The sequence below is a fragment of the Pygoscelis adeliae genome, unplaced genomic scaffold (assembly GCF_000699105.1).
Source record: "Pygoscelis adeliae isolate BGI_AS28 unplaced genomic scaffold, ASM69910v1 Scaffold85, whole genome shotgun sequence".
NCBI lineage: Eukaryota > Metazoa > Chordata > Aves > Sphenisciformes > Spheniscidae > Pygoscelis > Pygoscelis adeliae.
The window spans coordinates 4,096,654-4,114,579 of record NW_008824900.1 but is presented as its reverse complement, the minus strand read 5'-3'; positions in this window follow the sequence as shown (position 1 = coordinate 4,114,579).

The following is a 17,926-nucleotide window of genomic DNA, read 5'->3' as shown; positions in this document are numbered from 1 at the left end:
CACCAGAAATGAAGAAGCTGCAGTGGCACTGGAGCGTGGACAATCCTAATTATGCATCCAGCATCTTTCCCACTGGCAGATTAAGGTATGATTTTGATTTTCAAGACCTTCACTGTTTTTCAAATTATTGTGTTAGGGAGCAAATTTCCTGGTGGTTCTGGCCTCCTGAGAGTGAGGAACAAATTTTAGAGTGTAGGTTCAGGCTTCCTTTGCCATAACACCTTTCGACTTTCGGCTGCTAGAAAAGTGTTTCTTCATCACAGACCCACCATAGAATTTCACAGGCTTCCTGTGAGCTGAACTGACTGATAAGATGTTCTTCACATAAAGCCTACATTTTTTTTTAATAATTGCTGAGTACTTCTTATAATAGGCAGTAAATTAATGTAAACAAAATTACAAAATATAATCACTGTCATCTAGTCACAGCAAATGACTATACGCAAGTACGCATCCTGGCAAGAATAAAGTTGTTAAAAATTATTTTTCTAAAACTACTTTAGTCTTTAAGTTTGTTTTTAATTATGGCTTTACATCAATTTCAATAACTTTTTATCTTCAAACCTGCTTTAAAAAGGAGCAATGTGTACTGATGAATTCTGCTATAAGCACTTTAATATTGAAAAGTAGTTGCTGTACACATATAGCAGCTGCTGGAGGGACAGATAAAATAAGCACATTTGTGAATGGTTTTGTCCTCTTTCAATAAAGAACTGAAAAATGACGTTGCAGTCCTGTGACCTCTGAGAATGTATCTGAAGAAAAGCCATGCTTATTTTAGCTTTCACAACTACATTTCTTGCAACAGCCACACCATCAGACTGATCATCCAGTTGATGGATATTCTAATGATCTTGTTCACTTTATGTGAACATGGCTTATGGCTCAGACAGGTGTACTCTTTGCTGGGTCAAAAACTGGCTGGACGGCCGGGCCCAGAGAGTTGTGGTGAATGGAGTTCAATCCAGTTGGCAGCCGGTCACGAGCGGTGTTCCCCAGGGCTCAGTTTTGGGGCCGGTCTTGTTCAATATCTTTATCAATGATCTGGACAAGGGGATCGAGTGCACCCTCAGTAAGTTTGCAGACGACACCAAGTTGGGTGGGAGTGTTGATCTGCTGGAGGGTAGGAAGGCTCTGCAGAGGGACCTGGACAGGCTGGATCGATGGGCCGAGGCCAACTGTGTGAGATTCAACAAGGCCAAGTGCCGGGTCCTGCACTTTGGCCACAACAACCCCATGCAGCGCTACAGGCTTGGGGAAGAGTGGCTGGAAAGCTGCCTGGCGGAAAAGGACCGGCCCCTCACTACAAGAAGGACGTTGAGGTGCTGGAACGTGTCCAGAGAAGGGCAACGAGGCTGGTGAAGGGTCTGGAGAACAAGTCTTATGAGGAGCGGCTGAGGAAACTGGGGTTGTTCAGCCTTGGAGAAAAGGCGGCTGAGGGGAGACCTCATCGCTCTCTACAACTGCCTGAAAGGAGGCTGTAGCGAGGTGGGTGTTGGTCTCTTCTCCCAAGTAACAAGCGATAGGACGAGAGGAAATGGCCTTAAGTTGTGCCAGGGGAGGTTTAGATTGGACATGAGGAAAAATTTCCTTACTGAAAGAGTGGTTAAACATTGGAAGAAGCTGCCCAGAGAAGTGGTTGAGTCACCATCCCTGGATGTATTTAAAAGACATGTAGATGAGGTGCTTAGGGACATGGTTTAGTGGGCATGGTAGTGTTGCGTTGACAGTTGGACTCGATGATCTTAGAGGTCTTTTCCAACCTTAATGATTCTATGATTCCATGTCATTTTTATGGAGTGACTTCAAAGCTGCTGGATGTACCTCCTATTAACACCTGAGATCTAACAGATGGGTCTCTTGGTGAGTCATTTTTTTTGAAGGTCCCACAAACCTGCTGCAGTAGGAACCTTATATAATGTATATAGGCTCCTGTACGATGTTCTGATTCTAATACTGTGCACATGGTTCCAAAAGCGACCTTGCCAAATCATTAAATGGATCTTGCAGAGCACTGAATTTTAATTGCTCTGGGGTTACTGAGAGAGAATAACATTGATTGACTAACTTTATGCAAGTTTATTAAGAGTTGTTAGTCTAATATCTAATTAAGGGACTTTATTTTACTTTTTGTACGATATCTCTATGAATTTCATTAACGATATTTTAAATATCCCTTTTCTAATGATGTTCATGCACCAAAAGGAAATTAGAAACATTACCTTGAACTGAAATGTTTTCTCTCTAGTGACAATTTTTCACACATGGTGGTTTCAGACAGCTAAATTCAAAGTTAGCCACAAGGCAAGTGGTGGTGAGATACAGAAGACCTGAAAGGAGGGAGCCTGACTGTTTGTGGCAAAGGTGAGATTACATTGTGTGAGAAGAGGTAGGGTTAGGTAGCTTTGTGCAGTATGGGTTCTTTTTGTCTGTTGTAAGCCTTTCCTCATAGAAATCCCTTTGCAGATGAAGGTAACTTAGTAAGATATACAGTAGCCTAAAGAAGTGAGGTTAAAATAGAACAGGCATGGAGTCAAGTCGAGGTAGTGGGATGCTCTCCTGAGAGTGAGATGGCAAGTGAGAAAGACTCAGAAGTGCTTTGAAAGAACAGCGTCCTAGCAAAATTACTTTCTTTCCTGCAGAACCTCCACATTACAGATTGTGATCCTGTGAAAAAGTGAATTTTAACATTAGTGTCAGTGGATAAGGATTTGTCATCTCCACCTGTGTGTGTGTCTGTGTCTCTAAGACTGGAGCTCAGGATGGGGACAGAGCAGACTAGAGACAACTGCGAGGATTTCCTTTTTCCTCATGTTTCCTGAACCAGAAAAGGATCAGTTAGCTTTGAATTCCGTTCACAAGGAGACTCTGCAAACTAAGGAAACATGGCTTTTTATCTAGGAAGAGAAAGACCTGATCAGGTAATTTAACAGAATGTGTCTTCTAGCCTTGGAATTTTTCTACTGAAAAATAGAAGATTACTGGATATTTTTGGAATACAAATTACTACTGTGGTGCATATGTCATGGTTGGATACAACGTTATACTAGATCTACCATCAGTTTTTAATGAAGAGGTATAAGATAATATAAATTTCAGACCATGTTCCAGGGAGGATGTTATCCTGAGACAACAATAGTAAAGGACACTGAAATGTCAGGGAAAGGGGATACAAAGCTACAGAACCACTTCTAGCTAGACTGACTAGGGGAAAGGACATATTCTGCATTGCCTATGGCAAGAATAAAGTGTGAGGCTAAATCTCATGTAACAAAATGCTGGAGAGCCATTAAGAATTGAATATTATCATATGAACACATAGCTGGCATAAGGTGAGTAACAAATAATGAGAAGATTGGCATATCCAATTTATTTATTAATTGTTATAATAGAGCTAGCTAAGGGTAGAGATATTTTGTACTACTTATATAGCAATAACCTTTGGTATGAAAGGTCTAGTCTGTAAATAACCAAACAAGAAATTTAACAGCATTAAGTACTGCATTTCAAGTAGAGAATGGTGATCAACACATGCAAACTCAAAATTTGGTTAGCTGTATCAGTTGTCTCATTCTGCCAGTTAAGACTTTTGTAAATGTGCAGAAAATACACTGATCGGGTGTTTTGGTAATCAGGACATTGATTACCGTAAAAGGAGTGATTGAAAAATAATTTATTATTTAGAGAGAAATTATTTAAAAACTATTTGAATTTACTTAAGTGTGTCAGTGAATGCAGCTTACTTTTAAGCTTGCTTGAAATAGTAAGTTCAAGGATCAGTATCAAGAGTATCATCCTATGCAAACCCAGTCAATTAAATATCGGTAAGGAAAAACCCAAGCTGTGAGTGCTGTTAGTATCTAGGAAGGCTTGTCTCATAGGAAGGGTTATTGAAATTCATCCGGGCACTGGCTACCATCCTCAGCATGCCTCTAACGTGTGGCATTCAATTCCAAAACCTTTCTAGTTTGTTTCCACTAAGATATGTCCCTGATGACCGGACATGCTAAGATTTAAAAATCAGCCTTGGACAAAAATAAAACAAATGCAGAAACCCCAGCAACAGCAAACTGAGTCTTGCAGTTCCTACCATGAGAGGCTGATCCAGTAGTGCTTCCTATGGAAATTTTAAATTGCATTTGTATGCAGAAGTGTTAGTTATTAGCTTTTTCTCTGATCTTTTTAGTCATTGTGGTTTTTTGATCACAGACTTTGAAGCAATGTTACTAGGCAGAAAATTTGGTCCCTTGCTTAATTAATAAAAGTTGATTAAAGATTGTGCTGCAAGGATAGTGATAATGTCATAAGAGAAAAGATGTTATTTACTTCATATCAACATCCTGGGCAAATAGGCAAGATGTAAAAAATACAAGGATAGTTTCCACCATCTGCAAATTGGTGGAAAAAAGCTGATAATTAGCAGAGTGCAGTCTGAGCTGGGTACATCTGTGTGCATTTGTATTAAATGTTCTAAAAGTCTATTTCAATAAAATGTTTCAAATTACTGTCTATTTTTACAGTCTACAAACCTCAACATACACCCAGGAGAATAAATGTGTTTTTCAAAACAAAGGTGCCATACTTGCTTAGCATGGATTTTATTTTTGTAGAAAGAGAGGAGCTTAGTAGCACTAATTTCATCTACTGAATTGATAGCATTTAGGAAGTTTTAATTGTAAGCCGTAAAATTCCCCTTAGCTCCTGGCTCTGTTACTCTTGGATACGGCATTACAGGGTACAGGGTCTGCTCCAACCACTCCTGCAAACTGTAATGAGGCAAACTGCACGCAGGTGATTCTGCTAGTTTAGCATATATCATGTTTTTCCTGAAAGAAAAAAGAAGGGAAAAAACCCAACACCCTGGGCTCTAAAACAGTCATGCCATGAAATCAATTTTGTAAATGTCAAGACACTGGGCTGGAATTTTCCAGGGAGTCTAAGAGCATTAGCAGCTCAAATCGCATTGAGAACCTACCCTATATGCTCTGGACATATTACAGCAACAGAAGCTATGTAAAAACAGCTGCCCTGGCAATGTGGAATATCCCTCGGAGAGAAGCCTTTGAACCGAGGTCAGCCTTGGTATGGGGTTGCAGAGAGGGGAACTCACATCTCTCCAAACTGACCGGAGATTTTTTACGTGCCCTTCTGGATAGTGCTGGGTGCATGCAGGGGTGTTGCTGCTCCCTGTAAATCCAGGTGTAGTTGCAGCCACTGTCTATCCTTCAGGCAGTTAGGTAGAAGTGTATGTAGTGAGAAAGATGTAATTCACCCCTTTAAAGCATCCTGGGCAAATAGGCAGCATAAATATGAAAATATTTCACTAAAAAGAACAGCTTTTGTCCTTCAACTGACACTCACCAATGTTCCTTCAAAGCAGTTAGGCGGAAAGAGGACGTGCGTTCACACAGTCTGTCTGTCAGCATTTTATCAGGCAGAAACTTCTTAGCTGGGATACTGCCTATCTTCCCTTCTGTAGTATTTAAAATGTGATCTGAGCAAAACTCCAGCATTCTCTTTTCCTCAAAAATGTATATTTTATATACAAAAATATGTATATAAATACATATATATAAAAAAACCCCTTTTTTTCCTCCTGAAATTAGTCATAAAATGATGAAGCTTTGATTTTGTGTTTTACCACAGGGTGGTGTAGCTCAAGTGTTTCCAATTCCAATTCTTTCTTAGACAAGGTTCCCACCTTTGGCTGCATCTCCCATGTTTCATTGCATTCACTGGTACACGATGTGGGAGAGGGCAGGGACACACTTGAATAGTGTGAATTGCTTTAATTCATATATTAAACAGTGGTATTTCTTTTCCACCTCCCAGGCACCTGGGGATTTCAGAAATGAGCTGATGTACTTTGTAGGTGCATCTCTATATACTAATTGGCAATATAGCCTTGTTCAAATCCTTCAAGCCTTTAAGTTGCACTAAAACAAAAACTGCTCAGCACCTTAGTTTTATTTAAATCATACAAAAATCTCAGGCAATGTTTGGTAGCCTTAATTATAATTCATTGATTACTGCTGAGAAAGAATAATTGCAAATGGCTAAACAAGAAGGTTTTAGGCTTGCATTGCAATTAGTTTTAAGCATTAGTCTGGTAAGTGCAATGCTAACTCTTTACATGGAGAATACTGCTGAAAGAAATGTTTTCTCTACTTTTATTCTTGTCTTAAAATTTTTCCTATTTGTCAGGAAAAGAAGCCAGAATTCTGATTTCAGTGAAATACACCTGCTGAGGTTGATTGTATGTCTCCGAAAGCTACGGGTGACTCATGTTCCTGTTTATTAACAAATCAGATGCTTGGATGTGTTCCAAAGAAACGTTTTATGCAATTTGTTTAGTGATTTAATGCAGAAACTCTGTTTATGCAGGTCCTTAGTTCCTCTCCTCCCTATAGCATCTGAGGGCTGGGCCTTTATTCCACTGTTATGACTTGTACTGCAAAGAAAAATACATTAAAGGATGTGACATATTCTGCTTCCGATTCAGACAGTGATAAATTATGTTTTGCTGGAGTTGAAAGTGTTATTTAAAAGTAAAGTAGGATTAATGTTCCTAATATTGTTGTTGTAATGAGCAAGTGGATGAGCAGAATATGTCTGCGATGTCTTTGCAAAGGTGATGTACTATGCATGTGTGCACATGTGTATTTAAAGACTAGATTTTTGTTACATAATTTTACATCTAAACCTGTAACCAATTTATCTGATCTCCATTAGTTTTTTTAATGTATTTAGAAGACAAATGTCCCTGAAACAGTTAACATGAAGAATGACCTTGTTCTTCAAGTTTGTATTACCGTGGCTTCCTCCTCATCTCTTAATCTGCTCTGAAGCAATTTTTTTTATTTCTGCTATAAGGTAAGATCCTATGTGTGCTGAGTAATGAAGAGGTAAAATTGCTGTTTGTGTGTAGTGAATGTTTTATAAAAGATGTTAAATGTAATGAGCAAAGGCAGAGTACAGTGATAGCTGTAGTGTAAAAATATTAGCAAATGATATAACTGTCAAATTAATTAAATTCAGTATGATATAAATGAAGGCATAGTTGTATGCAAAATAGGAGTTCAGGCATTTAGCTAGTTGGTTGTAACTAGTATATCCAACCGATGTCAGGTAACTATTTCAGCATAAAGAGCATCATTTGCGTCTGTGAGGTTAACAGAACTGTAATTCTGTTCATGGGAATTTGGCCTAAGTTCTCAACATAAAAAAAAAATACCACATTTCTTTCATAACAAACCTTTTTGTTCTGAATCTTAAGCTTGTGTAAATTAGCGTAAATCCATGGAGGCCAAGTATATATCCTAAGGAAAGACAGTTGGATGTGAGGAACGTGGACACGGAGTGTTTCTGTTACCAGCTTTAGTCCCCTGCTTTTACAGGCGTGCTTGGCACATCTCACCGTTAACAAATTTCTCAAGCTCTATCCTAAGCTGTGTCTTCTTTTCACTGTCCCTATTTCTAAAGCCCTACCATCCTGCTAGTCGGAAACCTATTTCAGGTGTCCAGTCTAGATGACTAGATTATAGTCCTTTGTTCCTCTGCCAGTATTTTCCTCTGGCTGCTATCACCTTCTTAGCCTTCACTTTGCCAGCTTTGCTGTTCATGTAAATTAGGATCTCCTTTCTTCTGGTTGCCACTGATGCTCTCCTCTGTAACTGTAACAATTGGGTCTAATCTTTCTTGATGTCAAAAACATCAATATTGGTATGATTGGTATTATCTACTTGGCCTGAATATTGTGACTTGTAATACCATCCTGTGGCCTTTTGAATGATTGAGTTTGTTAATACTCTAGGCATACCTGTGAATGACATAATCCTTCCTTGTGAAGAACACAGGCCCAGTGAAACATGGTTTAGCACAAACAGTCATAAAACATTTTTTTTTGATTGCAAACTCATAGTGTTTTACTGTGGTAAGGATTATATTAACAGAGCTAGAGACAACCTGTTTTTAGAAGCTGACGTTTATTTTATTATAGTGAAACAAAGTCTTTTGTGGTTTTCCTGTTCTTCACTGCTCAGAAAATTGTTAATATTCTAAGGGAGGCTGAGAGGATTACTGTGTGAAAATATGAGAGGTATGAATGGGGAGAATTAACAGCAATGGCAAGATGATTGACTATTGACAATGCTGTGTGGAAGTTCAAAGAATTTAAGTTATCTCTGACTGGAGGAGATAGCTGTCAGACTGCACCTGGAAAGCTTTTCTTTTTGAGGTCTGGTATTTCATGACTTTGAAGTGGATGTCAGTTGTGTTTTCTAATATACAGGATAAAAATGGAGGTGATTCAGTACACAGCTCTGTAGTGTTCGCAGATGCTTACAAAATATTTTATTTGAACAGGGGAACAGATGCGCTATTTGCAAAGCACATGAAAGTCAATAAGAACTTGAGTAAAAGTCAGCATAGATATTCCCAGAACAATGGGTCTTCAAACCTGTTTAACCTCCCACCATAACAACAAGGCAGCAGATGTCACATATCTTGACTTAAGTTTTTTGGTACTGTCTCTCATGACTTCTTGGAAGCAAGACAGAGCTATATGGTTTGATGACAATAAAGTTAGATGGGACCAAAACTTATTGGGAAATGAGTCTCAGAGAACAATTATCAATGATTCACTGTCAGAATGGAAAGGCTGTAACATGCGAGGTCCCCAGTAGGCTCCCCAGGTACTACTCAATGTTCTTATTAGCAGCCTGGAGCAAAAAAGGGAGAGTCCGTTCATTAAATCTGCAGGTGATATTAATATGAGGGCTTGTATGAAGAAGGTTTAGCATTTAGAAAAAGCTTGATGTGTGAGAGAACTGGTTTGCAATTCTGTAAGGACAAGTAAAAAGAACTAGACTTGTATACAAATGTGCAACAGGTTGGGGAATAGCAAGTTAGGCAGGTGTTCTGGGGAAGGGGACATGAAGGTCCCTGAGTGAATTGTAGTTGAGAGGGGACCACGGGAGTCTTACTAGTAAAGCTCATACTGGGAATTTCAAGTAGGAAATTACATATATGAAATCACCCTTCCTTCCCCAGCCAGTACTAAGGTCTTGGTGCTGGAGTATTCAGTCCATTTTTGGTCCTGCTCTATCAAAAGGTGTGAAACGGCTCGAATGTTCAGAGGAGACCATATTATTTGATCCCCTGAAATGAAATTCTGGCAGTACTAGACAATAGGAGCCGAAGAATGTGAAGAATGTCCAATACCATTCGCAAGAGCTTAAGCAGCTACACTTAGAAAGCATCATCAGATTTGCAACCATGAAGTTACAGCAAACACCAGAGGAGGTATGTGCCTCTCATACCAGTACAACACCTCAGTCATGAAAAAAGGGCACTGGTCAAAGGGATAGTATCTGCATGCCCAGATCTGTAGCAAATACTGCCTTAAATTCCTTCTTGTCAACTGTGTTGTAAAATATTTTTGCAAAGACCTAGCCTTCCAGGAAAAAAAGCTAAGAATTTTAAGCCAAGTTGCATCGAGTGTTTAAGATAATAAGGCCGGGGGAAAGGTTTCTAAAAGGTATAAGGAGTCTCACATCTCAATATGACTAAATTTTCTAAATCAAAGAGACTTAAGATTCCTGTGTTGTCTATTCAGGACAAACATTAAATGGTAAACATTGCCTTTTCCTGGGCACAGCCACATATAGGTGAAAATCAGCCATGCTCTTTACCTTACAGTCACCATTTTAATTTCTGAAACTTGCTTGTTTTAAGTTGATGAGCTGGTCATTATTTTTACTTTATTACTTCTTATTGCTGATTCTTTGCTTTAATTGTGGATTTTATTGTTCAGTTTTATTTGTAGTATAAATTATAAGAGTCTTTACCTAGGGCTTAAATCAATATTTTAACAGATCTTCTTGCACAGAACTAGCTTGTTTATCAAGACAAGTTTTTAGACTTGCTAACGATGGGGGAGTCGAAAGTATACTCAAGCCATATGGTTGTTTTCAAACTTGTACCAAAGTCCTTGCCATGCTCCACCAAAGAGTGGGCACAACTGTGTTCCTCAAAGGTAACACCATAACAAAGTTATTCCCCTGGTCACAGTAGACTTGCAGGGTTTTTTTTGCTTCTCTGTGCTATAAAATACATGCTTGCTCCCTGCATCCCTTCCTTGGCTGGGTGGACTGTATCCACAGAGAAGCACCTGCAGCAACTGCGTGGATTTGAATCCAGTGGCTCTTAGAGGGTCAATCTATTCATTGTTTAACAAAGAATAGATTTTAAATATATTTAAGCTTACTGTGACTTTAGTTATGGACCTGTAACCTGCATCTCAAAAACACAGCCTCCTTTGCAATCCCTGTGCCTGCTGAATAATACTTATTTCTGAGAGTTACCAGGTAGAGTTAAACAGTCAGTTAAACATATCTAGCTAGTGGGAACATGACCATAAAAGATGAAATCCTTCAACAGACAGTGCTGTTGCCCTGGGAGTACAATGGCTGAGGGAAGATGAAGGAATTGTGCTTAACCGCAATGGTTGTAGCATTTACCAAATATGTATTTATTTGTATTATCTGTAGTGGGGTCTGGATCGGGCTCTTTGGGCTAGAACCACAAATGGGTTAGTGATAGTAATGTTGATTGCTATCATTTCTCATTTTTAGCTTTTTATATATAAGGCTAGTTAGGTTATAGGACAAAATAAGGTTTCCAAGGAACTTCTGTGAGCGTAGGACTTGAATCTAATTTAAGACTATAAATTTATTCACGCTCTGTGTGATATTGGTTGCCTGCTATTGACAATTTTGGAAAGCGACAAAGCAGTTTAAGTGCAAAGGGATCAGGAGGCTCCTCCAATATTTGCAGAAGCTGAGTTCTTTGCAGGAGGTAGCTGAGGGCCCTGCTGGAGGCCGTGGTAGGATGATTATGGATTGCAAAGTTTAATCTGTCTGTTTTCACACATCATGCGCCAACTACAGACCGTGCCTACTGACCTTTTCTTGTTTATATGACAGAATTAAAAAAAAAAGAAAATAAAAATAAAGGAATGCTGTCTAGCATAAGGAATAAAGTAGTAGAAAAAGTGGTCCTTTTCCTATCTCTGCCACTGGCTTGCTGTGCAGCCCGGGGTAAATGAGATTTTCTCTCTGTGCTCTGTATTCCCTCCTGATAGTTTGCTCTTTAAACGGGCAGGATCCTGGGAGCAGGGACCGTGTGTGCTTCTGTAAGGTGGACCCTGTGAAAACCACATTTGAATTTTGCACTGAAATAGCACACGTGAGAATAATGCGCTCCCCTATACTTGTTTGCAAACTGAAATGTAAGTCAGTAAAGCTACAGCAGTCATTAAACTGGGAAATAAATATAAAAGTAAACATTTCTATTTCTCAGAAATTAACGAGGCAAAATATATTGTTCTATTTGGAGTTTATTATTTACAATGCATATTGCCACATGAGAGTGAAGTTATGGTTGACAAAAATGTAGACTTTTAAATATAGTTAAATATTTCAATAAAACCTCTAAATTAGGGCTTTATAAATTTAAATGGAACTTGCTTATCTTCTCTTTCATGGTCTGGTGAACTTCATAGCCTGACATTTCTTTCAAAATAGTGGAACTACAGCAGGAGAAAGCATAGCGCTGCCATGAATAAAAACTACTGTCATTCCCCAATGAGGTTTTGTTGTCAAGAAGCTCTGAAAGAGGAAGGACAGGAGGAAAGGACAGAGGGAGGAAATGACTACGGATGAAAAAAAACTGAAAAGAAATAAGGGAGCTACGCTTGTTACCAGAAATTATTTCAGCCATTATAAGTAGCAGAAACAACATCTTCAACACTACTGCAAGAATTTTCTGCTTAATGGTTCATTATTTCATTGTTGTTTGCTTTGATTATTATTGCTGCAAGGTTTATGGGTGTTATGAATCCACCGAGTGAGGTGTGTTATCAAAGCAGCTCACCTATATTCCTGAAGCAGCAGCCATCCACTTGTGCCATATAATTCAAAACTAAGCCCTGTTGGCTGATGCTTTGAATATTTTCTCTTTTTGGCTAGTCTGTAAAACACCATTTACCCCTGGCAGATTTACACACATGCAGTCAGATATGAATCTGCCAGAGTCACTAGAAAAAAAAATAATAATCCCTTTGCTATTTGGATTCAGGGCAAAATTAATTTAAAAATATTATTATTTAAAAGAGAGTAGTTAGATGATCAGGATTCTGGCTTTGATCAGCAAATATTCCCTTGACTTGTGCTTCTTTCAGCCTCCTGAAATTTAAACTACAACTGTAACCCCAGGGGCTCCCCAACGGCCATGGTTCATCCTGAAGCCTTCGGTTTGACCCTTCGGGAGTCCAACCCTGGGGCTCTGTGGTCAGCTGCTGATGACATGTGAGGCTAAGGCTATAATTCAGGTCTCTCCTATGCACATTTGGATTTTCATTAAAAAAATAACTACACAGTAACTGATTGGAACATCTTGATGTGGACAAGCAGATTTTATCAATATAATGCCCAGCTGAAACTGCAAATTTTGTTGCATGCGTTAGGAGATGAGTGGTGGTAAATGCCAGCTGCAAGTTCATACGAGAAACAGAAATATCTGCTTTTCTGGCCAGATGTCAAATACTTTTCTTGGATCGTGTATAAGCTTTCAAGAGAAGAGGCACTGGTTTTGAATCTGGTGAAGATAGAAGAAGTACAGAGAGATGTTTTTAAAACATTTGAGAGTTGCCAGGTGGGTTCTGCTGTCAGTTGTACTCCACTGCAATCAGAGCTCTGGGCTACTGATTTTATATATCTGAAATGCCTGAGGGAGGAAATCTAAACAGGTTTTGTATAAACTATCTGTTGCCTACAAGTTACAAAAGCAGAAAAAGTCCTCCAAAGAAAAATACTATTTCCGTGTTGTTACTTGCTTTGAGTAGTCTAAAGGTAAAAATGATTTAAAAAAGAAGACACTGGAAAAACCAACTACATCCCTTCAAACTGTCTGTACCTGTTGGAACAGCAAGAGGGAGCAGAAAGGCACTAAACCCCCAGCAAAACAGTACCAGTGTTCAGAAAAGCCAGCCTGGTAGATTGGAAACACCAACGTTATGTTGAGCACTACCTGTGAATGGGCACATAGATGCTACTTGTCCTTGCAGCGATGTCCGATGGTGGATGGATAATGTCACCACAAGACAATCTGTTTAGGAACAACAGATTTTCCAGTTGACAGACAGAAATTTGCTCCTCTTCTACACGCTCCACAGTCATGCATCTCATCTAAAGGTACGTGCCTAAATTGGATATAGAATTATTCACCAGCAGCACAGATTTTTCTCCAATGCCTGCAAAACCTAGGCAGGATGTTGACATTGCAGGGTGGAGTGTGGTGAACACCATCTCCCAGTGTGAATGGGCTGTGGGACATCGACTACAAATCTCCCACAGCCAGTGGTATGGATGCATGGGATGCGCCTGGCTCTGCTTCCAGGAGGAGTGAGTTGTAGCAGGAGACAGAGATCATGGCAGTAATACAGTTGAGATGCCAAAATGAATGGGTAGCATCTAACTGCAGACTGGATTTCGGGCTAGAGCTGATTATGCTGTATTCACTTTCATGTTATGTTATTTTATTCTTTGAGCTATGGAGCAGGTTTTAGAGCAAAGGAACTGACTGTCACACTGAATGTAATGCATTAGTAGTGCTAAGTTGCCATCTCTGAAAAGGACTCTTTTCCTACACCTTTACTTGTTGGTAGCACGTTGGAGACTGGTTGGAATTTCCCAAGATATTTTTTGATCTCTTTTTTTTTTTTTCTCTATTTTTATCATTGGAAATGGGAGTGATTCACAGATTTGGCAGGCAGAAGTCAATCAGGGTCATTGCTATTTTAGGCCCTTAAAAAAATTATCTCTCAAAATCAAGAACATAAATTAAGTAGACATCTTCTCATCTGGAAAGTGTAACAGGTTCAAAGACGTACAAATGCACATCAGTTCTCCATGTGGATTTTGTAAGGCTTGAGCATATTTGGCTAGCAAAAGGAAAATTTAGGAAAGAAACTGTGTGTTTAAGTAATGAATCTGTCTGGGAACTCCATGGGAAGTTGTTTGCATTTAACAGCTTCTATTCATGGGAATTCTAAAAAAAAAGTCTTAAACTTTTAGGTTAGAGATATGCATTAAATTTTTTATCTGATGGATTTTGATCCTTTTTTTCTGCTGGCTGAATAGATATGAGCATGTCATAGTTTCAAGAAAACTAGTTTTTTTTTAATCAAATGTATTCAAGTAATATTGTTCTAGCATAGATTTTTGTGTCAAAATAGTAAAAATTCAAACTCTTTTGTCTGATTTCAAAAGGGTTGCCACTGATTAGAAAAAGAATTATTCTGAAGTCCAAGTTTAAAACTGAATGGCTGTTATTGTTTAAAAATAGGGCAGTCATTTTCACTTCTTTATTGGGTGTAATAGCACTTTTAGGGAAAAATATTGCATGTGGAAATGTGAAATCTAGTCTATGTAATTTTCCACTGATAAAACAGCTGCATTTCTGTTCTGCAAAAACTGTTGTCAAGGAAATATTATACCTGAATATTGAGATGAAGAATGCAAACAGGCCAAACTTATGTAATAACAGAGATTATTAAATAACAACCAAATAGTCATACACTCCCTGATGTCTTTCCAACAGAATATTTGTGATTTTTCTTATTTTCACTATTTGTTTCAGTTCTAGTGAAGAGCAGTGGAAGAAGGAGTATTCACAATACTGTCCTCACGCTGCATGCTGGCTCTGTCTCTTGTTAAAATGGGCTTAGGAACAGTTTTCTGAGATGCACAAGTACTGTGTAGTGCCTCAATTGCATTGACTCTTTCTTCTATGTGATAGAAACTTTTCTGAGACCTATGAATCACCTATATTCATCAGACATCTCTGATCCCTGTACATCAGAGGAGATACATGCTAAAATTAACGTGCCTTTTCTAAGGTCAGGGAAGAGAGACCATGTTGCATCATGTGTTAGCTCGGCTCTCACGGGAGCTGTAGCAATGATCCATTGTTCAGATGACTTAAAGCCATCTGCCATGGGTACCCGAGGATGCTCTCTATGCTGGCAGTCTCCCACAGGGAAACAGAAGGTAAAAATAGCTTTTCACCAACAGCTGCTTTCCACTTCCACGTTAATGATGCATGATGGACCTCAGGAAAGGTGATAATGTGTGGGAATAAGGTGGGACTGTTTTATTAAGATGTTTGATATTCAGATACAGAGTCATCACCTTAGGACCCCTCCATCTAGAGAATTGCATGTTTTGAATCTCATCAAGAGCCATTTTACCTTGTAGGAGTGCCAGAATAAATACACAAGTTGTGAACGTGCAGCTAAGGCAGGGATCTAACTCATACTTTATCTTGGTATATTTTGGAAATAGTACAGTGGTGAGCCAGGCCTTTCAGTTTTTATTTGTAATGTTTCCAGCTTGAGCTGGCATTTTGCTACAAAAATAAAATCTAGCTGAGCCAGTCAAAAAACCTTTGGCTTGCTGGTAACTGGAAATAGATGTAACTTAATGTAGAATACTGCAATTGAATGCTTGCAGGCATTCGTACGCAACTTGTGTGTTTAAATAATGACATAATAAAAACAACTAAGAATTCAAAATATCTATTTTAAATATATTCTGATAAATAGGAGTGCATGAGTGTTGACTAACAACTATTTGTGGACTGCTCAACAGGCTTTCCTTTTAAATCTGTTAAAGGTTATTGTTCATTATTTCTGCTTCCTCTATTCAACTGGCATTTCCTCATTTTTGGCTATAAACAGGTACCATATGTTCAAAGGGCTGATGGGCTTCACTGTGCTTGTGTCTGATGTTATTGGTTCACAGGATTGTAAAACAGCAATGTTTGAAGTACCATGTTGCACAAACTTTGTGGATTTGAATTTTAGACTCTGGTAGTTCTAATGCATTTATTAATATATTAAAAAAACACTAATAAGGACAGAATATTCAGTGCTAAAATTCTTTTTAATACTGAAAATTTCAGTCAGTAAGAACCAAAAAAGGAAATAGAATAAACCAGCTATGTTATTATTGATTCACTTCATGGTACTCAAATTACACAATACAATTAATGAGGCTGTAAATGCCATTTCTCTATATTTCAGTACATTGCTGAATGTCTAAAATCCCTGCTCATTCTCCTCTGGATGACTCTCTTCCTCTGTCCCTTGTCTGTCGATCTTCTCTCCAGTAGGCAAACACAGCGCAGACAGACAGAGTCTCTTTCTGAGCAGGATGGGGACGGGTCTCGGTGCAGGCTGAGGGCAGTGGCACCAGCTCTACATGCAGGTCATTCAAGCTGTGACTGCTGGGGCAGAGGGGTGTGGACGGGCTGCTGCCTTCACTGCCTGTATAAGAGCCCAGAAACCAGGTTCAAGCCCGGCAGTGGTAGGAGTCACAAGCACCAGCTCCTGTCTCTGCTTCTGGCCTCTTCCCACCCCATTTCCATGGGAGGAAGGATCCCAAATGGGTCCTGATGCTGCCAGCATCAGGTATCTGCAATGTTGAGTGGTTACACTAGACCTAAGCTACCTTCTGTCTAGCAGCCACCAACACCTCTGGGGCAGAAGGAGCTACAGCAGGAAACTCAAGGAACGTCCCAAGGGGATCGGCCTTCCCACCATGCCTGCCATCAGCTCTGGGCACCAACCTGGCTCCATCCTCGACCCCTGCTTTAGCTGCTGCGCTCTGCCAGGACATGCATTTGCAGGGCCACATGGTGAATGAAGCTGGGGAATGGATCCAGGATAAAAATAAGCCTGATCTGGCTCATTGAATTATACTTGCGTGGGCTGGGACAGGAATCAGAGGCTGTAAAGGCAGGGGAGACGACAGAAGCAGCTTGTGATAGCGCTGCTGTTGACGGAAACATCTGTGACCAGGGTCCTGGTTATCAGCGGCGTGGGACAGCATGTCGGCACCCAGGGACCTGTTGCCTTACTGCACGCAAGCTCTCTGGGAGAGCATTCATCACAACACAGGGATTCACTCTCCTTCAGCAGCACGTATTAACGATTCTTAACAAACCACAGTCACTTAGACCATGCACTGAAAATGGCCTGCTTTGAATTTGCAATTCTTTCCCTCCGGAGGAGTGGAGATGATTTAGCTGGAACCACCTCAGAAGCTAAAGGGTGTGGGGGTTGGCTTTGAAAGACATTGGGGAACTTCAGTAACTTTGAGAAGTTACTCCATAATTCTGCGCACTGGATACAAGAGCCTTGCTCCCTGCGAGGGACCGAATGTTGTTAGCATGCATAAAAGGTCTACCAGTAGTGGGAGACAGTAGCTAAAAAAATGAACCCCATGAGAAATTTGCATTTTCTGACAGTTGAGGTTGCCCTAACTGAATTAACATTTAAGAAGTTACACTGGGATAATCCATGTGGTAGTTAATTTCAATGTTTTACTGCACTGGCAGTGAAAATCACAGTAAATTAATTTCTATAATGCTTGAGAAGTTATTTTCAGACATTTCCTTTCTCATTCATATTTAATGAACTTTGAAAATTTACATTAGGGGATATCTATGTAACTTTCAGTTTTTTACTTGTGGGCAAAGGCAACCTGGCTATTGATGTTTAAACAGAAGGCTATAAATACATTAATGATACTTAGTCAACTATATTCTGTATTTAACTGGCAGACCTCTTTTCCTTAGATGGATTCTCTCCAATTTTGTTTTTAAAACATCTACTTTCCCAGTTGAGACTGATGTTCATGGCCAAGTAATCTAAATCTTGAGGGGGCATATGTTTTAAGTAGTATTTTGATGTGGTGGTGGCTCTTTTTTTCCTTTTGATTTAACAAATCAGGAGGTACAGGTTAGAAGAAACTCTTCTGCTGAGTTCTGTTTATACCCTCTTGCTTAATGCACTGTCTTGGAG